Source organism: Bubalus kerabau, chromosome 13 (assembly GCF_029407905.1).
Source record: "Bubalus kerabau isolate K-KA32 ecotype Philippines breed swamp buffalo chromosome 13, PCC_UOA_SB_1v2, whole genome shotgun sequence".
NCBI lineage: Eukaryota > Metazoa > Chordata > Mammalia > Artiodactyla > Bovidae > Bubalus > Bubalus kerabau.
In genome coordinates, this window is record NC_073636.1 from 64,184,538 (window position 1) to 64,211,904 (window position 27,367).

At 41.0% G+C, this 27,367-nt stretch overlaps 1 protein-coding gene across 4 annotated transcripts in view; it reads left to right on the forward strand.

The window, feature by feature from the left end:
* ASIP (agouti signaling protein) overlaps nt 1–27,367 on the forward strand; it is a 91,321-nt gene that overhangs the window by 43,923 nt on the left and 20,031 nt on the right. The window contains exon 7 of one of the 4 annotated variants that reach the window (XR_008701637.1): nt 749–1,444. The exons of the other annotated variants lie outside the window; for them this stretch is intronic. The gene's annotated coding sequence lies outside the window, so the exon portion shown is untranslated. Of the gene's footprint in view, nt 1–748; nt 1,445–27,367 lie in introns of those variants that run through there. 4 annotated transcript variants of the gene reach the window in all.

Consider the following 27,367-nt stretch of genomic DNA (forward strand, 5'->3'; position numbering starts at 1 on the left):
CAGTTGGTATTATAAAAAAATGAGCCCTTATTTTGTCTGTCACTTGAGTGATCCAGACTGATTGGCATCTGCAGTTTGTTCCCAGAGTTCATGACCCAAAGAGGGGTTCCTTTCATCTGTCAGTCTGTCGTCTTCCAAGCAGCAAATCAGACAGCTAAGAATGGGAACAGCCAAAGAGTCAGTTAAAATATATAGCATGACTAGTCTTAAGGTAAAGGTGATTGCTTTCACTTCAGCTCATTGTGCTAATTGGCCCTACTGCAGTTGGTCTTCCAGAATTGTTGGAGCCAGCCAGCCAGTGAACACCATCAGTTTTCACTTTAATAAAACCATCAGTGAACCAGTCTTAGGCATTTAGGAGAACTTCTGCAAATCAAGGGTCCAAGTGAGCTAGTGAGGGGAGAAAGTTTTCACATAAAGTTGACTTATCACTAAAGCCAGCCCAGCTATGCACTTGAATATACCATTTCCACTTGACTAGCAAGGCCTTTTGAATCTTCCCTGGTTGACTGTAGAGTTCTTGTTTACCCATCCAAAATGGGACTATCAGGCTGAAGAGTTACACAGCCTCGTGGGTCAGGCATTCAGCTTCAACAAGGGTTTAGTAGCAGGTTAACACGTGCCTTTTTTTTTTTTTTTTTTTTTAATTTAAGGGTTGTACTTGGTAGCTGCATCAGGCAGGTAGTGCTGTATAGTAGGAAATGGTCTCTAACCTTTAACTCATGCTCTGATTTCCTTTTCCTTCTAGGAATCTATATTGTTTCTGCTGGACCTCTTGTTCTCTGCTCAACCAAACCTGTAATATCCTTACTTCCCCCAAAACTCACATCCTCATTGCTGTTGTTTAATTCAGCTTTGGGGACTCCTGACTCATTAGCTGTTGCCACATTGTCCTTTTACAGGGCCCCTGGGGCTTTCTGTCCATTGTCATCCCTTCCTTCTCCCATCCTGAGGAGAATGAGCAACCACCATTCAGGCACCATTTTTTGATGGTTTGTTTCAGTCCTTCCTCAGACTGCTCAACTACATTAACAGGTAGGGCACTGGGAGACCATTTGCCCCCATCTCTCACCCACCACTTGTATAAGAGTACTCACTACCAGATCCAAAACAGCATCCTCATAACCCCAGTCTTTGCCCATGGGGTCCAGATCCTTTGTCTTACAAAGAGTCATGTCTCTGTCAGCATCCCATCATCAGAATTCTCAAGGCTGAGATGTGATTTTTATCCTGCTTACCAGCTATGTAGGACTTCCCTGGTGGCTCAGACGGTAAAAGCGGTAAAAGTGTCTGCCTACAATGGGAGAAGACCCAGGTTTGATCCCTGGCTCGGGAAGATCCCCTGGAGAAGGAAATGGCAACCCACTCCAGTACTCTTGCCTGGAAAATCCCATGGACGGAGAAGCCTGGTAGGCTACAGTCCATGGAGTTGCAAAGAGCTGGACACGACTGAGCGACTTTGCTTTTCACTTTACCAGCTATGTAATAAAAACCTACTGGTCTTCCTGAGTAGAGAAAAACTGAGTTCTTTCCTCTTGCCTTTCTCTCCTATGTGCCTTCTTTACTTTCATCTCACACTTCTGCCACATTCACAGCACTACAGACTGTGGGGCTTTTAAGATAAGGGTTTTAAGAACTCTGCACCGGGAAGTTGGGGAGGGGAGCATGCAGAGACCAATATAGATATTTTCTTTTATCTTACACAAACTAACATTAGCATGTTGCTGGCAAGAGACTCAAGACTCCTGAGTCATAAACAGAGTACGTTATTGCTCACTGTATAGAAAACAACATGCAGCATGTTTACATTGGTTCTCATAAGTATTATGGTGGTCACAAGGGGGGCCCAGGCAGATGCCTAAGCGAAAAAAAAGCAAATTTCACTTGAGGTAATAGAAATGATAGCATGGAGCTTCTCTTCTTGTGGTATACTGTTTAAGGGAAAAGTCTCTGGAGTAAGATTAACTATTCCATCAATTTTATGGTTGTATAACTGTGAATGATTTTCTTCATCTTGCTAAACTCCAGTTTACCCATTATAAAATAATAGAACCTAGAATTGTGAAGATTAAATGAAATAAAGCATGTAAAGTGCTCAGCACCACCTGGCACAGAGTAACTGTCAATTTATTTTTAGTTAACATGTTGTTACTATCTTGAGTTCCAACAAGCAAATTGCCTGACATTTGTGTAAATCTCAAAGTACTATATTAAACACAGGATATGCTTACATCTTAGAGAAAAAGCTATATTTACATAAGGTCTTTGGTGAATCAAAAGGAAAAAAATACAGTTTTTCAGGAAATAGTTGAGAAAAAAATAAGGTCATATTCTGAGGTTTCAGGTGGACATGAATTTTGAGAAGGACACTATTCAACACACTACATCCATAATTTCTGGTCGATGCCTTCAGTCTAAAACTTTTAACTAACCATAAATGCAATAAGGTAGAGGAAGGGTAATTAAAGAGGCCCAGTTTTAGTTGTGACCATGCCACACAACAGTATGTAACAATGGGTAAATCTCTTTATTTCTCTGGAACTCAGTTTTCTATTATATAAACTGAGAGGGTTGCACTAAACAGGCTCATAACATCCCTCTCAGTTCTTAAATTCTGTGATTCTTAAATTATGAATTCATTCACTTCTCACTGGACATTAATTGAGCATCTCTGGAGTCAGGCCCTGCACTAGGACCTGGGGATATTGTGGCAAACAATGTATTTAGATGCCTTTCCTCATGGAGCTTACATTCTACAAGAGAAATACAGGCACTACACACATTACACAAATAACTGTAATTTTATTCACTCTAAGAAAGAAAAGTACAGGTTGCTGTGAGAATGTATACTGGTGAGCCCTAACCCAGTTTGGGTCTTCTCTGGTGGCTCAGATGATAAAGAATCTATCTGCAATGCAGGAGACCCGGTTTCGATCCCTTGGTCAGGAAAATCCCTTGGAGAAGTGAATGGCAACCCATTCCAGTATTCTTGCCTGGAGGATTCCATGGACAGAGGAGGCTGGTAGGCTACAGTCCACGGGATCGAAAACAGTTGAACACAACTGAACGACTAATGTGTGCACACACACACACACAATCCAGTTTAGGGGGTCAGAAGATGTGTTAAGTAGGTAACTAAAAAAAGCAACAGGCAGGCAAAATTATTTGAGACTAATACCATCTGGATTTAGAAAAGGCAGAGGAACCAGAGATCAAATTGCCAACATCCTTTGGATCACTGAAAAAGCAAGAGAGTTCCAGAAAAACATTTACTTCTGCTTTACTGACTATGTCAAAGCCTTTGATTGTATGGATCACAACAAACTGTGGAAAATTCTTAAAGAGACGGGAATACCAGACCACCTTACCTGCCTCCTGAGAAATCTGTGTGCAAGTGAAGAAGCAACAATTAGAACCGGACATGAAACAATGGACTGGTTCCAAATTGGGAAAGGAGTATGTCAAGGCTATACATTGTCACCCTGCCTATTTAACTTATATGCAGAGTACATTATGCGAAATGCTGGGCTGAATGAAGCACAAGCTGGAATCAAGATTGTCAGGAGAAATATCAATAACCTCAGATATGCAGATGACAGAAAATGTAGAGGAACTAAAGAGCTTCTTGATGAGGGTGAAAGAGCAGAGTGAAAAAAGCTGGCTTAAAACTCAATATTCAAAAAACTAGGCTCATGGCATCTGGTCCCATTACTTCATGGCAAATAGATGGGGAAACAGTGGAAACAGTGGCAGACTTTATTTTCTTGGGCTCCAGAATCACTGCAGATGGTGACTGCAGCCATGAAATTAAGATACTTGCTCCTTGGAAGAAAAGCTATGACCAACCTAGACAGCGTATTAAAACACAGAGACATCTATTTGAGGCACAGACCACTTGACAGACTTCTACCACAGACATTTCCTTGTTTTTACAGAACTAACTGGCTCATTTTAGTCAAAGCTATGGTTTTCCCAGTAGTCATGTATGGATATGACAGTTGGGCCATAAAGAAAGTAGAGCACTGAAGAATTGATGCTTTTGAACTGTGGTGTTGGAGAAGACTCTTGTGAGTCCCTCGGACTTGCAAGATCAAACCAGTCAAACCTAAAGGAAATCAGTCCTGAATATTCATTGGAAGGACTGATGCTGAAGCTGAAACTCCAATAATTTGGCCACCTGATGCAAAGAACTGACTCTTCGAAAAAGACCATGATGCTGGGAAAGACTGAGGGCAGGAGGAGAAGGGGATGACAGAGGATGAGATGGTTGAATGGCATCACCAATTCAATATACATGAGTTTGAGCAAGCTCCAGGAGTTGGTGATGGACAGGGAAGCCTGGCGTGCTGCAGTCCATGGGATCACAAAGAGTCAGACATGACTGAGCGACTAAACTGAACTGAATACCATCTCGTTGTGTAACTACTATAGGAATTGAAGCAGTAAAGAGTAGCTTTAAACCACAATGCCTTCTGGCATCTCCAATAAGTTCAAAAGTTCGTAATACCCATGAAACCCAGTGGTAAAACTTGCTCCTATTATTCATGATTATATAACTCTGAAACTTTCAACAATTTATGAGCCAGTTAGTTCTGTAAAAACAAGGAAATGTCTGTGGTAGAAGTCTGTCAAGTGGTCTGTGCCTCAAATAGATGGCTTTTCATTCCAGTTGTGACTGAGATGTCATAAAACCTTTCCCTAAAGATTTTCCTTCATAACTGGAAATGAAATTTTTTCTCTTTCTCCCAGTTTCAATCCAAACTCTCCTAAACCTGAGATTACAGAGACAACAAGGGAAGTTCCCCAAACTCTGTCCCATTGTTTCCTGGAGAAAATCAGACTGGGGTCTCTGTTGTATCTCTGGAGTTCATAGAATGGCCATGGGAGCTGTGGGTAAAAATGAAGATATGTAGTTGGGACAGAATTGGGGTCTCTGAGAGGGAGAGAAGAGCAACACCACTTTAGCATTGGGAACTCTGGCCCTGACCTGCAGTCTGACTCCAGGATCACATAGAATCTATTTCTTCATTGAAATATTTTTTTGACTCATCTTAGGAGAATAGGAGATGAGCTTCTTGAAATCAGGAACAAAATCTTCTAAAATCTATAATGATCTATATTCTTGTTTTATCTTCTGTAACTTGTTTTGCCTATAGGATCACCACTAGGCTGCACACCTACAGCTTTTAACAACTACATTTCCCTGTGTGTGGTATAAGGGAAATTTGAGAGGCAGTATATTGAAATAGTTCAGAACAAACCATTAAACTGCTCTGTGCCTCTGTCTTCTCAACTGTTAAACGAGAATAATTCCTAGTTTATAGTCATTGTGGGGGCTTCCCTGGTGGCTCAGATGGTAAAGAATCTGCCTGCAATGCAGGAGACCTTGGTTCGATCCCTGGGTTTGGAAGATTGCCTGGAGAAAGAAATGGCAACCCACTCTAGTATTCTTGCCTGGAGAATCCCATGGACAGAGGAGCCTATTGGGCTATAGTCCATGGGCTCGAAAAGAGTCAGATATGACTGAGTGACTGAGACACACATAGTCATTGTGAGAGTTAACTGAGATAAGATAAATTAAGTTCTTAGCACTATGGCTGGTACATGGTAAGAAATCACTATTTGGTAGCTGTTACTATTATTACTGCTGGGCTAGGCCATATCCATATCTTTCTAGAAAGTAAAAAAGCTAATAAGGATTGTAAGCTGGTAACCTGAGTCTTGGGTTGCTATTTATATCACTTAGGCTGCCATTAACTAATTTCCCTTTCACTTTGAGCAATGTAAGAAAGGAGGGGTTTACAGAGCACTAAAGGATTAAGCTGGAGTAGGAAATGGCAACTCACTCCAGTATGCTTACCTGGAAAACTCCATGGACAGAGGAGCCTGGCAGGCTACAGTTGATGGGGTTGCAAAGAGTTGGACATGACTGAGTGACTGAGTACTAAGGATTAAGCAAAAGTTGCCAAAAAGATTGAATGATCATCGCAGTGATCCATTATCTGAATTGTTTCTCCAGTGCCCATGATACTTGACATAAAGTAGATGCTCAACAAATATTTTAATTTGGTGAAATTATTGAAATTGAGTGAATTAATATATGGAAGCTCATCAAGAACCTAGATGTTTACTTTGTGTGATTTTACCATCAGGAAAGTCAACCCTGTCCAAAAATTGCTAGTTCATTACCTGCTCTCGTATCAGAAACATTCTCATTTAAGATCTGTTCTTTTAAGACTTTATATCATAAAAAGACTATTAAAGGTACCTAAAGATGCCTCTTTCCAAAGAACCTTACAGAACTCCTTCATACTGCAAGCAAAAAGGAAAGGAAAGAAGGAAGAGAGGGAGGGACTTAAATAGTGCTGGGGATTTCTCCATTGTTCCACTTAATACTGTTATTATGAGTGTTAAATGAGAGGGAAGAATCTGCTCAGGCTCTCTCAATTCTTTTTGATGAGCTTCTTACCTAAACTAACTGAGTCTGATGATTAAAGAACCATGACCCCTAAATGCAAACCAACTCTTTAATCTGGTGCTTAACTGAAGTTGTTGTTCAATTGCTAAGTCGTGTCCAACTCTTTGATATCCCATGGACTACAGCATGCCAGGCATTCCTGTCCGTCACCATTTCCCAGAGTTTGCTCAAACTCATGTCCATTGAGTCAGTGATGCCATCCAACCATCTCATCCTCTGTTGTCCCCTCCTCTTACTGCCCTCATTCTTTCCCAGCATGAGGGTCTTTTTCAGTGAGATAGCTCTTCACATCAGGTGCCCAAAATATTGTAGCTTCAGCTTCAGCATCAGACCTTCCAATGAATATTCAGGGTTGATTTCCTTTAGGATTGACTTGTTTCATCTGCTTGCTGTCCAAGGGACTCTCAAGAGTCTTCTCCAGCACCACTGTTTGAAAGCATTCATCCTTTGGTGCTCAGCCTTCTTTATGGTCCAGCACTCACATCCGTTCATGACTACTGGAAAAACATAGCTCTGACTAGATGGACCTTTGTAGGCAAAGTAGTGTCTCTGCTTTTTAATATGCTGTCTAGATTGGCCATAACTTTTCTTCCAAGGAGCAAGCGTCTTTTAATTCCATGGCTGCAGTCACCATCTGCAGTGATTTTGGAGCCCAGGAAAATAGTCTGTCACCGTTTCCATTGTTCTCCCATCTTTTTACCGTAAAGTGATGGGACTGGATGCCATGATCTTAGTTTTTTGAATGTTAAGTTTTAAGCCAGCTTTTTCAGTCTCCTCTTTAACCTTCATCAGGAGGCTCTTTAGTTCCTCTTCACTTTCTGCCATTAAGGTGATGTCATCTGCATATCTGAGGTTATTGACATTTCTCCCAACAATCTTGATTCCAGTTTGTGATTCATCCAGCCCAGCATTTCTCATGATGTACTCTGCGTTTAAGTTAAATAAGCAGGGTGACAATATATAGCCTTGAAGTTCTCCTTTCCCAATTTTGAACCAACCTGTTGTTCCATGTCCATTCTAACTGCTGCTTCTTGACCTGCATACAGGTTTCTCAAGAAACAGGTAGGGTGATCTGGTATTCCAGTTTCTTTAAGAATTTTCCATAGTTTGTTGTGATCCACACAGTCAAAGGCTTTAACATAGTCAATGAAGCAGAAGTTTTTCTGGAATTCCCTTGCTTTTTCTATGATCCAACAGATGTTGGCAATTTGATCTCTGTCTCCTGTCTCCTTTTCTAAACCTAGTTTGTACATCTGGAAGTTCTTGATTCATGTATTGCTGAAGCATAGTTTGAAGGATTTTGAGCATTGCCTTGCTAGTGTGTGATCTATGTGCAATTATCTGGTAGTTTGAGCATTCTTTGGCATCGCCCTTCTTTGGGACTGGAATAAAAACTGACCTTTTCCAGGCCTGTGGCCATTGCTGAATTTTCCAAATTTGCTGAAGTAACAGCAGTCTATTCTGACATTGGAGAAAAACTGGCTGTGTAAACTATACGAAGACAACACAGCATCTTGTTATGGGATTTCAAGGGCAATTTTGACTGTGTGCAATTTTTGCTATATAAACTGACTTTAAAATCTAACCCCTGGTATATGATATGCCTTCACTATATTCATTTTAATCTGCTGTCACTTCTGTGTGTGTGTGTGTCACACGTGTGTGCATTCTATGACTAAAGATGGAATGATAGCTAGTTTGTATTCTCAGTGGAAAAAGAATAATTAAGCAATTTGTGAATTATGTTCTAAATTTATATTAGCTTGTATTCTAATTCTTAAGCATTTAAATGAGATCTTCTGCCATGATTATAATTTTTAGTAAATGAACTTCAGTTTTGACATTGTATTATATTTTTAGTTTTTCCATTCAAAAATTTTTATTGGACACCTCCTAGTTAGCTGGCATAGGGCTAGCTGTCACACATTATTTCCTTGGAAATCAATAACCACAAAAGTTTTTGTGAAAATCTGCTTCCTCCAAAGCCACTGAGGAGTGATGAAAGAACCAGATCATGAGTGAGGCAAGGTAAAGTCTGAAATCTGCAAACACAGAGAAGGAGACAGTGTAAATACGTGCTAAGGCAGAAGTGAGGTATGAAGGAGACTTTGTTGACACTGTAACATGTCTGGCAAAATGGTGCTTGGTGCATCTTTAGGAAATATTCTTTCTAGAGTTAAGTGCCAAAGAGTCCCTGGCATCAGAAAACACAGGCTCTTCCATTGTTGTGTCTTAAATGATCTCTAAGCTGCTGGAGATCAAGGGAACACTCTCTAGGACAGGGGAAAAAAGAGCATTGCACCCAACAACTGCACAAAACATTCTTAAAGTACCCTTGGAATATTTATTTATGAAAACTGAACAAATGCTAGGCCATAAGGTGAGGCTAAACTCATTTTAAGTGGTTAGTATCAAACAGACCACATTCTGGAACTACAACGCAATTAGTTTAGAAACCAATAACAAAAATTTTAAAAACTTCACATATTTATGAAATTTAAAACTTAACTCATAGGCAGTTATAATGGCAACTAGAAAATACTTATAACTGAACGGTAGTAAAACTACTATGCATCCAAATGCTGAGATGCAATCAACCACTGTTTAGAGGGCAATTCATATCCTTCAAGGGAAAAAAGGGGGCTTACCTGATGGTTCAGCAGTAAAAAATCCACCTGCAATGTTTTGGGGAGATTCCATGGAGAAGGAAACGGCAACCCACTCCAGTTTGCTTGCCTGAAAAATCCCCTGCACAGAGGAGCCCATCCAAAGTGTTAAAAAGAGTTGGACACGACTGAGCAACTGAGGACACACACAAAGGAAAAAAGGAAGAAAGTCTTAAAAGTAGAGGTAAGCATCCAGCATATGAAGTTAAGGGAAAAAATAGCAGAATAAATTCTAAGAAAGCAAAAGGAAAAAAAGCAGAAATTAATGACAAAGAAAGCAAATATACACTGAAGAAGATGAACAAAGCCAAAATTTGGTGTTTTGGAAATGTCATTGATAAAATTAAGTAGACAAAAGAAAATATAAAAATAAACTATAACATTTTTTATAAATGATAAAAAAATAAATAAATATTAGACCCTGATAATGGGAAAGATTGAGGGCAGTAGGAGAAGGGAACAACAGAGGATGAGATGGTTGGATGGTATAAATGGCTCAATGGACATGAGTTTGAGCAAACTCTGGGAGATGGTGAAGGACCGGAAAGCCTGGCGTGCTGCAGTCCATGGGATCTCAAAGAGTTGGACATGACTGAGCAACTGAACAAGAACAAGTGAATGTAGAGGATGGGAGTATGGATAAAACAAGATTGTCTTTTATTTTATTTCTTGGCTTTGCTAGATCTTCCTTGCTTTTGTGTGGGCTTTCTCTAGTTGCAGTGAGTGAGGGCCAGTCTCCAGTTGTGGCATGGGCGTCTCATTGCAGTGGCTTCTCTTGTTGCAGAACATGGGCGTTAGGGCTTTTGGGCTTCAGTAGTTGCACTATGCAGGCTAGTAGATGTGCATGGTCACAGTGGCTCCGAGGCATGTGGAATCTTCCCAGAGCAGGGATGGAACCAGTGTCCCCTGCATTGGCAGGCAGATTCCTATCCACCGAGCTACCAGAGAAGTCCTAGTTTTGCATATATTTAAAATTATCCACTATAAAAAGTTAAAGATATTTTAATGTGAAAGGTAAAACTATAAAACTTTTAGAAGACAATATAGAAAAATATCTTTATGACCATGAGAGGGAAAAGATTGAGATTTCTTAAACATACAGAAAGAAAAATAAATTTTACTACATTAGACTTAAGAATTTATTCATCTAAAATACCATAAAGAGAGTAAAAGAACAGGCCACAAATTGAAAGAAAATATTTGCAATACATGTAACCGACAAAGGATTAGTACACAAGATACTTATGAGTAAGAAAAAGACAATCAATGGAACAGTGGGGAGAAGACGTGAACTGGAATTTAATAAAGAAGAAAATTCAAATCCCCATAAGAATATGAAGGGAATGCTCAATCTCTTTGGTAGTCAAGAAAATGTAAATTCACATTGTAATGAAGTACTGTTTTACACAGAATGGGCAAATTTTTTGAAGTAAAAAAATAACCAAATATTGGTAAAATAATGGGGCAAGAACAGTCCATATTCACTCCTGACTGGAGTGTTAAATTGGTAAAATCATGGTAGAACAGTTTGGCATTATCTAATTAGGTTGAGCATGCATATATCTTTAAAACCAATCAGTTCCATTTCTAAGTGAGTAGTATGTAACCACTGTGTGTGCCAAGGAGACTTACTCAATAACATTCAGAGAAAAAAAAATATTCAGAGCCCCACTGTTATTAATTATCCATACTGGGAGCAACTCACATGATCATCCCAGTAAAATATGGATAAATAAATTGTGGGATAGTCACACAATTGAATACCATATAGCAGGAAAAGTAACTAAACCACAACTTCACACATTAAAAGGTAAAAAAAAAGAAGCAAGTCACATAAGCTAAAGTTATGGGACTCTATTTAAATAAAGTTCAAAATCAGGCTAAATTAGACTATTTATTGTTTAGAGATTAAACCTAGACAGTGTATTAAAAAGCAGAGACATTACTTTGCCAACAAAGGTCCGTATAGTCAAAGCTATGGTTTTTCTAGTAGTCATGTATGAATGTGAGAGTTGGACCATAAAAAAGGCTTAGTACCGAAGAATTAATGCTTTTGAACTGTGGTGTTGGAGAAGACTCTTGGGAGTCCCTTGGACTGCAAGGAGATCAAACCAGTCAATTCTAAAAGAAATCAATCTGAATATTCATTGCAGGGACTGATGCTGAGGCTGAAGCTCCAATACTTTGGCTACCTGATGCAAAGAACTGACTCATTTTAAAAGACTCCCATGCTAGGAAAGATTGAAGGCAGGAGGAGAAGGGGATGACAGAGAATGAGATGGTTGGATGGCATCACCGACTCATTGGATATGAGTTTGAGTAAGCTTCTGGGAGTTGGTAATGGACAGGGAAGCCTGGCATGCTGCAGTCCATGGGGTCTCAAAAGAGTTGGACACAGCTCAGCAACTGAGCAACAATTGGTATGGTAAAACATGAAAGCAAGCCAGGGGCATTTTTCAGCTGAAATTCGAGGCAATAATTTCCAGTCTCTGGAAGACTCTTAAAGAGTGGTGCTGATTCCAGAAGAAGTAAGATTTCATTAAGGAAGATATTTTTGGATAAAAGGATTTGAAGCCTCTTAGATAGTACCCTGGTGGCTCAGACAGTAAAGAATCTGCCTACAATGAGGGAGACCTGGGTTCAATCGCTGGGTCAGGAAGATCCCCTGGAAAAGGGAATGGCTACCCACTCCAGTATTCTTGCCTGGAGAATTCCATGGACAGGAATTCTAAGGAATTCTAAGGAGGGCTAAGGTGGGTTCAGTTTCTGGGTTCATCAGTCCATGGGGTTGAAAAGAGTCGGATGTGACTGAGCAACTAGCACTTTTAATTTTTTTCAAATAACACCAGAGGGAGTTAGGCTCTTGTCTCTGAAAGTGTGGTTCAGGCCTCACCTCTCAAAGCCATGTTTTTTTTTTCTTTTTGTTTATGTAGACCATTTTTAAAGTCTTTATTGAATTTGTTACAGTATTGCTTCTGTTTTATGTTTGGGGTTTTTGGTCAACAGGCTTGAGGGATCTTAGCTCCCTGACCAGGGATTGAACCTGTACATCCTGCATTGGAAGATGAAGTCTTAACCACTGGACTGCCAGGGAGGTCCCTCAAAGTCACTTTCTTCCAATCAGCAGAGATGCGTACAGCCCTCAGAGGCAGTTCTGTGCCCAGAAAAACTATTCTAATAAGTTCCAGATGTGGTGCAGAAAGCATGCCATCACCACTCCAGGCAAACCACATGGCCCCCCTGCCCAGCTCACCCCACACAGGAAATTGAAACCTGAGCCCAAGGGTCTATTCAGGCTCTTTCCTGGAAATACTATGTACTAGGTCAGTATTACAGAGTTTTTAGAAATAGTTCACAAGCATCTTCTCATCAGATCATCACAACCCTGTGACATGCCCCTTGACCTTGGAAAACTTCCCAAATCCCACACTTCAAAGTACCTATATTATACCACTCAAGTGAAGTGAAGTGAAAGTCACTCACTCAAGTCACTCACTCATGTCTGACTCTTTGCAACCCCATGGACTGTATTCTTCAGGCCAGAATACTGGAGTGGGTAGCCATTCCCTTCTCCAGGGGATCTTCCCAACCCAGGGATCAAACCCAGGTCTCCCACATTGCAGGCGGATTCTTTACCAGCTGAGCTACCAGGGAAGCCCATATTATAGCCCTGCTCACCTATATTATAGCCCTTTTGTGAAAACCAGCCAAAGGGCTCTTGAGAGGTGAGTTACTCAACTCTACCCAATGTTGGAAAACCCTGTGGGTCTGCAAAACTAACAGAAATGTCAGTATTCTTGGAAAGAGATCTTAATTATCTGTACTTGGAATTCATTAGAAGCTATTCATAAGACCTAGCCAACTTTTAAAAATATTAAATTTTTTAATTTAAAAATATTAAAAAGCAGAGGCATTACTTTGCCAACAAAGGTCCATCTAGTCAAGGCTATGGTTTTTGCAGTGGTCATGTATGGATGTGAGAGTTGGACTGTGAAGAAAGCTGAGTGCCGAAGAATTGATGCTTTTAAACTGTGGTGTTGGAGAAGACTCTTGAGAGTCCCTTGGACTGCAAGAAGATCCAACCAGTCCATCCTAAAGGAGATCAGTCCTGGGTGTTCATTGGAAGGACTGATGCTGAAGCTGAAACTCCAATACTTTGGCCACCTCATGCGAAGAGTTGACTCATTGGAAAAGACTCTGATGCTGAGAGGGATTGGGGGCAGGAGGAGAAGGGGACAACAGAGGATGAGATGGTTGGATGGCATCACTGACTCAATGGACATGAGTTTGGGTGAACTCCGGGAGTTGGTGATGGACAGGGAGGCCTGGCATGCTGTGATTCATGGGGTGTCAAAGAGTTGGACATGACTGAGCGACTGAACTGAACTGAGCCAACTTTGAGAAAGAGGAAATTAATATTAAGCAGCTATTATGTACCTGGCACTGTGTTTGGAGCTGTTTATGGATTGTTGTTGGTTAGTCACTAAGTTGTTTCCGATTCTTGCGACCCCATGAACTGTAACCTGCCAGGCTCCTCTGTCCATGAGTTTTCCCAGGCTAGAATACTGGAGTGGGTTGCCATTTCCTCTTCTGGAGGATCTTCCTGTCCTGAGAATCGAACCCATGTCTGCTGCACTAGCAGGAGGATTCTTTACCCTGAGCCACCATGGAAGTCCTGTTTATGGGTACTTAATAAGTGTTTGTCAAATGAATGAATTTCTCACAATAACACTGTGAGATAACACCCTTTCAGATGAGGGATTCAGAGAGGTTTAGGTTCAAAATTACACAGCTAGCTAATAAATGGCAGAGCTCAATATCAAACCCAGGTTTTCTGGCATATGCTCTTTTCTTTCAACATCAGTTCAGTTCAGTTCAGTCGCTCAGTCATGTCCAACTTTTTGCGACCCCATGGACTGCAGCACACTAGGCCTCCCTGTCCATCACCAACTCCCAGAGTTTATTCAAACTCATGTCCATTGAGTCAGTGATGCCATCCAACCATCTCATCCTCTGTCATCCCCTTCTCCTCCTGCCCTCAATCTTTCCCAGCATCAGGGTCTTTTCAAATGAGTCAGCTCTTCGAATGAGGTGCCCAAAGGATTGGAGTTTCAGCTTCAACATCAGTCTTTCCAACAAATATTCAGGACTGATTTCTTTTAGGATGGATTGGTTGGATCTCCTTGCAGTCCAAGGGACTCTCAAGAGTCTTCTCCAACACCACAGTTCAAAAGCATCAATTCTTTGGCACTCAGCCTTCTTTATAGTCCAACTCTCACATACATACATAATTGCTGGAAAAACCATAGCCTTGACTAGATGGACCTTTGTTGGCAAAGTAATGTCTCTGCTTTTTAATATGCTGTCTAGGTTGGTCATAACTTTTCTTCCAAGGAGCAAGCATCTTTTAATTTCATGGCTGCAGTCACCATCTGCAGTGATTTTGGAGCCCAGAAAAATAAAGTCTGACACTGTTTCCCCTGTTTCCCCATCTATTTCCCATGAAGTGAATAGACTGGATGCCATGATCTTAGTTTTCTGAATGTTGAGTTTTAAGCCAACTTTTTCAGTCTTCTCTTTCACCCTCATCAAGAGGCTGTTTAGCTCCTCTTCACTTTCTGCCATAAGGGTGGTGTCATCTGCATATCTGAGGTTATTGATATTTCTCCCGGCAATCTTGATTCCAGCTTGTGCTTCTTCCAGCCCAGCGTTTCTCATGATGTACTCTGCATAGAAGTTAAATAAGCAGGGTGACAATATACAATACAGCCTTGACGTACTCTTTTTCCTATTTGAAACCAGTCTGTTGTTCCATGTCCAGTTCTAACTGTTGCTTCCTGACCTGCATACAGATTTCTCAAGAGGCAGGTCAGGTGGTCTGGTATTCCCATCTCTTTAAGAATTTTTCAGTTTATTGTGATCCATGCAGTCAAAGGCTTTGGCATAGTCAATAAAGCAGAAGCAGATGTTTTTCTGGAACTCTCTTGCTTTTTCAATGAACCAGCAGATGTTGGCAATTTGATCTCTGGTTCCTCTGCCTTTTCTAAAACCAGCTTGAACATCTGGAAGTTCATGGTTCATGTATTGATTGAAGCCTGGCTTGGAGAATTTTGATCATTACTTTACTAGCGTGTGAGATGAGTGTAATTGTGCAGTAGTTTGAGCATTCTTTGGCATTGTCTTTGTTTGAGATTGGAATGAAAACTGACCTTTCCCAGTCCTGTGGCCACTGCTGAGTTTTCCAAATTTGCTGGCATATTGAGTGCAGCACTTTCATAGCATCATCTTTTAGGATTTGAAATAGCTCAACTGGAATTCCATCACCTCCACTAGCTTTGTTCATAGTGATGCTTCTTAATGCCCACTTGACTTCACATTCCAGGATGTCTGGCTCTGGGTGAGTGATCACACCATCGTGATTATCTGGATCATGAAGATCTCTTTTGTACAGTTCTTCTGTGTATTCTTGCCATCTCTTCTTAATATCTTATGCTTCTGTTAGGTCCATACCATTTATGTCCTTTATTGTGCCCATCTTTCAGCATACCCCACTGCTTTTGAAGAGTTGGAATCATACAGAGAAAAAATAGAATGTTTCCTCTTGAAAAGAATGTTTATAGCTTATAGTCAGAATCAAGAATCATAGTATTTCCAAATGGTCTTAAATATTTATTAGTATGTGTACTAATAAGTTTTTCACTTACTATATACACAGTGCATTACACACATAGTAATTATCTATACTTCTAATGATTTAATTATCTACATAGATAAATCTCAAGTAATAATAGTGAACACATAGTGCTTACTATATGCACTGTGTATATAGTAAGAGCTTTAGATATTTTAAATTAATTCTCACAGAAGCCTTATGAGGTTTGTACAGTTACTATCCCTATTTTACATATGGGAAACTGAGGTTCATAGAGGTTAAGCAACCTACCCAAGATCACACAGATAGCCATGGTAGAAATAGGATACGAGCCCAGGCTATCTGCCCTGGAATCTTAGTGTTTGGCCATTAGGCTATACTACTTCTCAATAGTATGATATTGCTGAAAATTAAGATGTAGGATACATATAGTAGAAACCATTTATATAGATGTTTAAAACCCTCAAAACATTTCTGTGGGTTTTTTTTGTTGTTGTCTTTTTTACAAAATCGTGTATCTAGAAGTATAAAAATATTCATGGGAGTGGTACTCACCAACTCAGGCTGGATTGTGTTTACCTCTGGGAGAAGAAGGAGAAATGAATAGGGAGCCATATTATAACATTCTATTTCTTTGTTTAAAACTTTGAAACAAATAGGGGGTTAACACATGGTTGAATATGGGTTTCCCATGTGGCTCAGTGGTAAAGAATCTGGGTTTGATCCCTGTGTTGGGAAGATTCCCTGGAGGAGGGCATGGCAACCCACTCCAGTATTCTTGCCTGGGAAATCCCATGGACAGAGGAGCCTGGCCGCTTACAGTCCATGGGGTCACAAAGAGTTGGCTACAACTTAGCAACTGAGCATGCTTGTGGGTGAATTTAACAGTTTAAGTGACTTGTCCAAAGTCACATAAAAGTAACATTTTTTTTTTTTTTTTTTTGGGGCTTCACTAGACCAACCAGTTGGAGAAGGCAATGGCACCCTATTCCAGTACTTTGCCTGGAAAATCCCATGGATGGAGGAGCCTGGTAGGCTGCAGTCCATGGGGTCGCTAGGAGTCGGACACGACTGAGCGACTTCACTTTCACTTTTCACTTTCCTGCATTGGAGAAGGAAATGGCAACCCACTCCAGTGTTCTTGCCTGGAGAATCCTAGGGACGGGGGAGCCTGGTGGCTGCTGTCTATGGGGTCACACAGAGTCGGACACGACTGAAGTGACTTAGCAGCAGCAGACCAACCAGTCCTAAACCAGTCCATTCTAAAGGAGATCAGTCCTGGGTGTTCTTTGGAAGGAATGATGCTAAAGCTGAAACTCCAGTACTTTGGCCACCTCATGTGAAGAGTTGACTCATTGGAAAAGACTCTGATGCTGGGAGGGATTGGGGGCAGGAGTAAAAGGGTACGACAGAGGATGAGATGGTTGGATGGCATCACTGACTCCATGGATGTGAGTTTGAGTGAACTCCGGGAATTGGTGATGGACAGGGAGGCCTGGCGTGCTGCAATTCATGGGGTCGCAAAGAGTCGGACACGACTGAGCAACTGAACTGAACTGAACTGAGGTCCTTGTTGCGGCCCATGGGCTTTCTCTAGCTGTAGCACACTGGGGCTTCTCTATCTGTGGCACACGGGCTTCTTGTTGCAGTGCCAAGGTTGCTGTTGTTGTGGAGCATGGGCTTTAGAGCATGCAGGCTCTCCAGTTGAGGCACGCAGGCTTCATTGCCCTGCTGTGGGATCTTAGTTCCCCCACCAGGGATCTAACCTGTATTCCCTGCACTGGAAGGCAGATTCTTAACCACTGGCCCACACAGTAAGTCCCAAGGTAGAATCTTTTTAATAGATCACTGAGTCTCATTCTCCCATTTAGGATTTGAGAACAGTCTTTATAGATTAGGAAACCAACCAGATAGTAATCTGTTCAAGGGCCTACTGCAAGTCAGTGGCAGAAAACAAGTCCCTAGACTTCAGAGCACTTTTGACTCTCACCACCACCCTTTCCTACATCCTGCCATTCTTTCCTACATCCTACATTCTGTCTTACCTCCTGATTTACCCCCAAAGTTTCATGGTTTTTTCCTGCTGGACAACTTGTATTTGTCCTGTTGGTTAATTTCTTTTAAGGAAATAATTTTTGATTGCTCACTTATATTCCATTGTTCCATATTCAAATAGGATTATATTTTAGAGTCATAGGGCTTCCCTTGTGGCTCAGCTGGTAAAGAATCTGCCTGCAATGTGAGAGACCTGGGTTCAGAAGATCCCCTGGAGAAGGGAACAGCTACCCACTCCAGTATTCTGGCTTGGAGAATTTCATGGACTGTATAGTCCATGGGGTTGCAAAGAGTTGGACATGATTGAGCGACTTTCACTTTTACTTTAGAGTCATAAGGCCCAATCAGCACCAGAGCCAAGCCTTTCTCTAGGAATTTTATGTCTTTTCTCCTTTTTAACTCCTTCTTCTTATTTTTTTCCCTTAGCTCTATCTTCCACAGCCCTTGATTCCCATCATCTAGTATCCATCAGACTCAAGATGTTGTCTCCTCCCGATTCCATATTTGAACTCTTGATTTATCTGAACAGCTTACTTGGTGGGTCATACAATGAATGAAAATTTAGAAAACCATCACATTTGTGGAGTGCTCCACAGTTTTCAAGGTGTCTACATGGTTTCATTTGATTCGCCCAGGGTGGGAGGCAGATGAGATAGTGGGTTCAGACAGTTTATATGACTTACCCAAGATCGCAAAAAGAAAGTAACAAAACCTGAACAGAATCCACATCTTCTGACTTTGTATTTACTTCTCTTTCCAATTGTCCCTGTCTCCATAAACCACCAAAAAGAAGTTGGTCCCTACAAATGAGGATAAATCAATGAAGGACTAGGGATCATCACTACCTATCACATTCTTTCACCACCATCCCCAGCAAAACAGATAATACTTGCTGCATGGCCTTATATTAAGCTGCTCTTCTCTGCAGAACCTCAAAACTTCACATCGCCCAGGGGTCATAAGTTGTGACCCTGTAAATTCCAGTTTGTTCAAATAAGCTCAAGTGAGCAAGAAGAGGGGAACCACAGACTAATCACTTATCATGTCAGCAGAAGGGCAACCCTTCAACTGTTGAAAATTTATGTAGAAATTTTTAAAATTATGAGACCAATATTGAAAGTTCCCAAAGAGATTTTACTAATAAGGCAGGCTAGGTCTCAGCAATCTGCCTACCTAGAGTTTAACTTCTCCACTGAGTGTTCCTTAGCCCACCCAGAATTTCTGAAAGAGGCTAAATTAAACCCTTCTTTGGCAGGATGTGTTTTTCCAGGTTAACTCATTAAGGCAATTCATTAGTTTCATTCTCTGTCCTGGGATCGATTCTGAATTAAAATCTCATTAAATCCTGCCCATGGGAAACCTCAGTGCAGCCACTTCTTTTCCAACCCTTTACAACCTCAGTGTCAACACCAATTCTAATTCCAAAGACTGGGGAGAAAAATAGGGAGACCAGACCACAAGGCTTGCGGCCATCAGAATGGGTATGAAGGCAGTCTTTGCTTGGCTGATGGCAGAGATGCAATGAGGAAGCCAGCTACTGGGAGTTCCTGGGGTCTTTTAAAAATCTCACAGCAACACATCTTGCCTGTGCTGCATAAGGACAGGGAAGACGCTCAGCTCTGGCTTCCCTTAGAGATAAAAGACACTGTAAGTAGGAAAAAATTTTTTTCTTTTCTTCTGCTGCCTACAGAGATCCTAGCTCCTTCTCCGTGTTTAAGTTTCAAATGGCTAGAGAGCCCCTCTGTAAAATAAGCACTGCCCTTTACTTTTTCTACTTTTGTAAAAACAAAAACAAACAAAAAAAACACACCTGTTCTGCTGTTCCATTTACTGCTGCTTTTCTGATGATGAAACATTTTTTTCTTTGCATTGTGGATCAGTGAGACTCTTCCTGCCTGTGAGATGGAGTGAAGTTTAAAATAATTTTTGCAGTAGGGTTGTTTGTTTTCTTGTTCTTGTCCTTGAAATGAGGGTTGGGCTAGCCCCCAGCCTGCTCTGTTACAAGGTGAGAACCAGATTCCTTTGGCCTCCACTTTCTGAGGGGAAGCATTATCAATTTAAATATGCTTTGGAGGAGGGTGTGGTAAAGCTACTGTTACTTTTGAAAGTTTAAAGAATTTTGTGGGTCATTCTTCATTTCTTCATTTTCAGGAAAGCTAAACAGATTTATTTGTTTCACTTTTGTGGATAAGAGTAGTTTAGCACAAAGAAAGCAGTCTACCTTTTGTGGGCTAGTAGCTTCTTATTACTCTATACCCTGCTTTTTCCACTTTCTAGCAGCAAAAGAAAAAAATTCCTTAGAAAGACATACTTTAAAATCTCAGCCCTGATGTCAGAATCACATTTCAGCGCTTCTTTAATGTCTTGAGGAAGTCACCAGTAGTATCAGATTTCTAATGGCTTTCAGAGAGTAGAATTTGGGATTTCAAATCAGTCTTCATGTGAAGAATTGGTTCATTTCATGTTTATTAGAGCAAAACCAGACAACCAAACTTCCATTTGTTGGAAATCTTCCTTTTCCTTTCCAAGTGTTTGGTTTTTCAGGGTGGATGCCCGTTTCAGCACATTTTAATGCCCCTCAGAGGAAAGCTTGGATTAATATTTTCAATTGTGGATGCATTTTGTCCTGTTTCAGCAACACTGGATCTTTGTTCTGCCATTTTCATTGGAGAGGCTCTAGGAGGCCTAAGAGATGGAACACTGGAGTCACTTTGGATTTTCTTTGGCTATTTTAGGGGCTTTTGTGAGAGTGAGATATCTTGACCCATTCTAAAACACAGTTTCACAGTTGTTTGTCTCAAAACCTTTTCTGCTTTGTCTAAACACAAAGTTTCTCTAATTCACACATGGTCTTAAGATTTGCTCGGCTATATTCCCTTTGGTCTGCCTTTATCCTTTTCTGCAGAAAATTTCTCGGACATCAAAGCCTCTTCCCTTCCTTCTGCTGAAAAGTTGTTGAGAGCTGTAGAAGACCATCCACCCAGCTTCAGGCCACACTCAACAAGTAAAGAATACCCAAGTGACATGAATTCAGAACATTAGAAGACAGTATGATTACTGGGCCAGAGAAAAGAGAGAGAAGTAGTTTCTGGACAGTAAAACCCCACAGTGATCTTTGTTGAGTGATAAGAACTAAATCAAGCCAAAGGGAATAATGTCAGGAGATTAATCATTTTAGCAGCTCCTATCAGCATTGCATTCCTTATACACTGTGGGAATGCATATCTGGGGATTGTGACTCTTGAATCCTGTTTCAGTAGAATAGCAGACAGACTTCACACTGACACGCAGCTGCCAGGGTGCTTTGTGTCCTTTTGCCTCATGAGGAGGAGCACAGCATGAAGCCTGCTTAGAATTCTAATGCAGAACCTCTTGGGCAGAGCCTGGGCCTGCCACATGGATCCTCGTCTCAGAAGAAGAGTCCTGAAGCAGGCTGTCCACGTAAAACCCAGACCAGAATATTATTAGAATATTAGAATATTCTATAATAATAATATAATATCAGTTCAGTTCAGTTCAGTCACTCAGTCGTGTCTGACTCTTTGCGACCCCATGAATCACAGCACGCCAGGCCTCCCTGTCCATCACCAACTCCCGGAGTTCACTCAGACTCACGTCCATAGAGTCAGTGATGCCATCCAGCCATCTCATCCTCTGTCATCCCCTTCTCCTCCTGCCCCCAATCCCTCCCAGCATCAGAGTCTTTTCCAGAGTCAACTCTTCGCATGAGGTGGCCAAAGTACTGGAGTTTCAGCTTTAGCATCATTCCTTCCAAAGAACACTCAGGACTGATCTCCTTTAGAATGGACTGGTTGGATCTCCTTGCAGTCCAAGGGACTCTCAAGAGTCTTCTCCGACACCACAGTTCAAAAACATCAATTCTTCAGCGCTCAGCTTTCTTCACAGTCCAACTCTCACATCCATGCATGACCACTGGAAAAACCATAGCCTTGATTAGATGGACCTTTGTTGGCAAAGTAATATCTCTGCTTTTCAATATGCTATCTAGGTTGGTCATAACTTTCCTTCCAAGGAGTAAGCATCTTTTAATTTCATGGCTGCAATCACTATCTGCAGTGATTTTGGAACCCAAAAAAATAAAGTCTGACACTGTTTCCACTGTTTCCTCATCTATTTCCCATGAAGTGATGGGACCAGATGCCATGATCTTCATCGACAAACTGAATAATATTCTAATAATATTCTAGTATTAGAATAATAGTATTCTAATAATATTATTATATTTTTATTATATAATATTATAATATATATTTGTTTTATTATATATTATTATAATATAATAATATAGAATAATATTAGAATATTATTATTCTAATACTAGAATATTATTAGAATATTGTTCAGTTTGTCATTCGTAAGGCATAAGAATTAAACTAGCCAATTCAGTCACAATAATCAAATCAGTCTATGTGTATAGATATAGCCCAAGAGATCAAATCATTTTGGTATTGTTTATTCTAATACTGGTTAAAATGGTAAAGAAGACTTTACTCAAGACTGTTGCCATAGGGATGTTGCGATAGGAGAGGAAGATCAGGCTCAACTCAGAATACAGACAAGGACAGTTGGGAATTTTTAGCCAGTGAGGACATTGAGAGGATTAGAGGACGGAAAATTACTAAGAGGAGACATCAAGGATATGGGGATTCTTGCTAACTTAACCTAACAGGATTCTTGCTAAAGGCAGACTTATACATCAAAGGTGGGGGATGAGAAACTTGATTAGATATCGAATGATCATATATCAAGGGTGGCGGGTTCTCACTAAATTGACAGGATTCTTGCAAAATCTGAGCTATGCAGGTCAAAGAATGGAGGGCCAAAGCCAAGGCCTAGTTAAGAAGAGGGCTCAGAGAAACCTAACTAAAGTTTGGTCAGGGAGAATCTTTGTAAGTACCCACAAGCTTTTTTCTCTTCCTCCCCTCTATTCACATCCTACTTCCCCCAACCATACCACCTACAAAAGCCAGGTCTCCACTTTCCTCAGCCAGTCATCCCTTAGACTTTCCAGATTCCCTCATTATTGAAAAACACAATGTGTTGCTGAAAAACTCCAGTTTCTGGAGTCCTGGAGTCTCTCAGGACTCAAGGTTCAGCATCTCAACTAGCAAATGTATTTCTGACTCATTCTTGTCTCTGATTGCTAGGGTCAATTTACTCCCTGATGAAAGAATCAAGGCCCTCCCCACTTTGGGAAACTAGCTTTCCATTTGTGGAGAACATCTCTGACAGACCTGCTGGCAGCATTTGCAGTCCCCACCCCCAGGAACAGTAGAGGAGTAAGAGCTAGTGATTAAGCAAATACATCACCCTCCCTTTAGCGGCCGCATTTTTAGTCAATCGGACAGTCAACCACTTTAACTGATAGAGCACTGAGTGTACAGAACTAAAGGAATTCTAAAACCAGTTTGAGAAATGGGGTGAACACTGTTTTGCTTTTATTTCTACTGTAGCAAGCTGGACTGGGCCAGAATGGAAGACCACCAAACCAAGGAGTTTGTAATTTTCCTTCTTTTCACCTCAGGCTAAAGTACCAACCTTCTTGTATGACTCTGGAGTTAGGAAGGCTTGGGATCAACTCCTCTCTCTATCACATGCTACCTCTGGCCTTTGGGCTGCTCTGGGTTTCAGTGTCCTCAGCTGTGATACACAAATTGTTAAGAGGATTAAATGTAAATAATGTGCCTATAGGAGTTTTCCAGGTGGCGCTAATGGTAAAGCACCTGCCTGCCAATGCAGGAGAGATAAGAGACTCAAGTTCTGTCCTTGGTTCAGGAAGATTCCTCTGGAGAAGGAAATGGCAACCCACTCCAGTATTCTTGCCTGGAGAATCCCATGGACAGAGGAGCCTGGCTGGCTATAGTCCATAGGGTCACAAAGAGTTGGACTCATGTACCTAGAGCAGAGCCTAATGTATAACAGGTACTTGATAAATGGAAGGTTTTATGACTCATGTCTCTGCCCTTGTCAGTAATTAGCAACTTGACTTATCTTCCAAGGAAAAGAGTAGCACAGTGGAAAATGTTCTAAGCTTGACTCAACTGATTCAAGTGTCTGGGAAATCTCTTTCCTGCTGTCAGTTTCCTTATCTGTAGAACCAGAGTGAATAGACAGAATCAGTGTTTTCACACATGGCTGTACATCACAATTGCCTGGAAACTTATTGAAAGTATGTCTCCCAAACTCCATCCCTGGAAGTTTAGATTCAGTGGGCCGAGGACAGGCTTTGGCATTTACATTTTGTAAAAGTTCCATGAGAAAATGGATGAACAAATGTGGTATATTTACAGTGGAATACTAATCAGCTATTGAAAAAAAGAACAAACTACTTAAACATACAAAAAAATGAATGAAGCCTCAAAAACATTATATTGAGCAAAAGAAGTCAGATACAAAAGCTGAATCATCATTCAGTATGATTCCATTTGCGTGCTCAGTCGTTCAATCATGTCCTACTCTTTTGTGACCCTGTGGACTGCAGCCCACCAGGCTCCTCAGTCCGTGGAATTCTCTAGGCAAGAATATCGGTGTGGGTTGCCATTTCCTATTCCAGGTGATCTTCCCAACCCAGGGATCAAACCTGCATCTCCTGCTTGGCAGGTGTATTCTTTACCACTGAGCCACCTGGGACACCCTGTGATTCCATTTATGTGAGTACAAAAACCAGCAAAATCAATCTATGGTGGTAGGAGTCAGAATAGACATTACCCCTGATGGGTGAAAATGGATATTTCCTGGAAAGAGACACAATGGAACTTTCAGGAATGGAAGAAATATTCTATGCCTTGATCTGAGTGGTGGTTACACAAGGGTATAAAGTTAGAATTCATCAACCTTGATACTTAAAATTGGTGCATTTTACTGTATAGAAATAATATCTTAACAAAGTACTGTTAGCAAAGGAGCAAAATGTTCTCCTGACAACCCTAATGCACAGCCAGGTTTAAGTTTCCTGGACAAGATGATTCCTAAGATCTCTTTCAGTGCTAAAGCACTGTGGTTCTTATATCCTCATTTCAGGTCCCCTTAGTACTCTTGCCTGGAAAATTCCATGGACTGAGGAGCCTGGTGAGCTACAGTCCATGGGGTTGCAGAGTCAGACATGACTGAGCGACTTCACTTTTCACTTAGTCATTGTTATCCACAAATTAGATTGTTTCTTTTACCTTTCTTTTTAAATTTTTTGTTTAGTTATTTTATTTTTGGCAGTGCTGGGTCTTGGTTGCTGTGCACGGGCTTTCTCTGGTTGTGGTGCACAGCTTCTTATTGTGGTGGCTTCTTTCGTTGTGGCACACAGGTTTAGTTGTTCCACGGCACATGGGATCATCCCAGACCAGGGATCGAACCAGTGTCCCCTGCTTTGGCAGGTGGATTCTTTACCACTGGACAGCCAGGAAATCCCTCTTTTCCCTTTCTTGATCAAATGCAAGATCAAAGATATTAAGAAAAGCCATAGTGTGTTAGTGGTAGTCTCTCAGTCATGTCCGACTCTTTGTGACCCCATGGACTGTAGCCCACCAGGCTCCTCTGTCTATGGAATTCTCCAGGCAAGAATACTGGAGTGGGTAGTCATTCCCTTCTCCAGGGGATCTTCCCAACCCAGGGGTTGAATCCAGGTTTCTAAGGGACGCTAATGCAATTTAAGTGTTGTCTAAGCCCCAGTATGACAGAACAAAGGCCAAGGAAAAAAATATGAAACCACCATCTGACTGAAATCTGATATGATATGAAATCTGACATCTCTCCAGTCTTGTTGGCCCAAAGGGACCAACAAATCTGAGGACTTTCTGTTGCTGGTTTTCTTTTTTCTTCATTCATTTACCAAATATTTATTGAGTGCCTTGCTTTGTGTCAAGTACTGCCAGGTAGTGGAAGCAACAAAACGAATATGATAGCAAGGTCCCTGCCCTCAGGGAGTTTAAATTCTACAAGAAAAGGAAAGCCCATACAAAATAAATATTTATTATTAACAACTATTAATTGTTACATTGTGGGTAAGTGCTATGAAAGAAATAGGATGATGAGACAGATAAATACCAAGGAAGGATACTTTTTAGATAGAGTGGTCAAAGGAGGACCACCATTTGTACAAACAATATTTATACAGAGATCCAAAGATTGCCAATGATCCAGCCACGTGAAGAACTAAAAGTATCAAGTTCAAGACCAGGGAATGAATATAGGGCCAAGGTAGAAGGAGTACAATATGTCTAAAATCTAGTAATTGAGTGGAAGAGTCTATCAGATGAGGGCAGAGAGAGTAACAACAGGGCCTTACAAGAATTTGTGATTTTATTTAAAGAGCAATGGGAAACTATTAAAGTCTTTAAGCAGGGGATGATATGTGATTTTAATTCCCCCTCTCCCTACCCCTCAAAAAAAAAAATCTCTCTACTATTTTGGAAATGGATGAAACAGGACAAGAATGAAGACAGGATGTTAATTAAAAGACATTTACAGTTGTCCAGGCAACTGTCCCAGAGGTTCAGAATCTGCTGAATTGCTAATCAAAGCTACCTTAGCTTTGGTAACTCAGTTAACCAAAGACAGAGAACAAGAGCAAACAACTTAAGAAGTTAGTGAATTCCTCATGCTCAATTAGCCTTGTCTTTCTAATGTTTTGCCCACATGTCTAGATGAGGCTGATTAAAGGATACCTCAGAAGGTGGGGTTCAGTCCCTAAAGTACCTTTCTTCAAACTCATTCACAAGAGGCAGTCTTGAGAAGTGAGCCAAATTTGTGACCAAGGCTCTCCAGGTGCTTTTCATAAGTTTCTTTTTCTCTTTTAGGGTCTCACACTCACCCTCAGCAGAATCTACCCTCCTAACACAGTGCCCCAAAACTCTCTCAAACCCTTCTTTCTTTGCTTCTTCTTTCCTTTCTTCAGAGGTCTGCCCTTAGATAGGAAAATAGAAAACTAATCCAGTAGTACTTATTGCTACCAACTTAACCATGACCGAGAGCATTTGCACTTGATCCTTACAGCCCATAAGACATGGTATGGAATCTGACTAGTTAAGGGAAGATATTTTGAGGAAGAATGTGGCTTAAATTCTGTTTTGTGAATTATCCCTCTCTGTTTTCACACGGAATTCAGACTAGCTGACAGAGGTTGTTTGAAGGAAAACATTAACTGGAGACATCATTGATTGTGGACCCTGAGGCCTGGATCAGCAGGTAGAGGGATTCAGAGCAACATAGGATGGGACTGGCTTTCCATAGAAATCTTAAGAGAGGACAATCCAGGCAGTCCCCAAGTAGAGGGCGCCATCTTGCTTGGCTGAAGACAAGAACCCAGAAACAGGCCAGTGCAACGGGCCTGGAGGAGGCAAGACTTAAACAGGCTTCCGAAGGGAAGTATAGGATTTGGAGAAGGAGATGATGAATGGCCATGACATTCTAAACAAGGCGAATGGGGGAATTCCCTGGCAATTCAGTGGTTAGGAATCTGTACTGTCACTCCCGAGGGCTTGGGTTCAATCCCTGGTCGGTAAA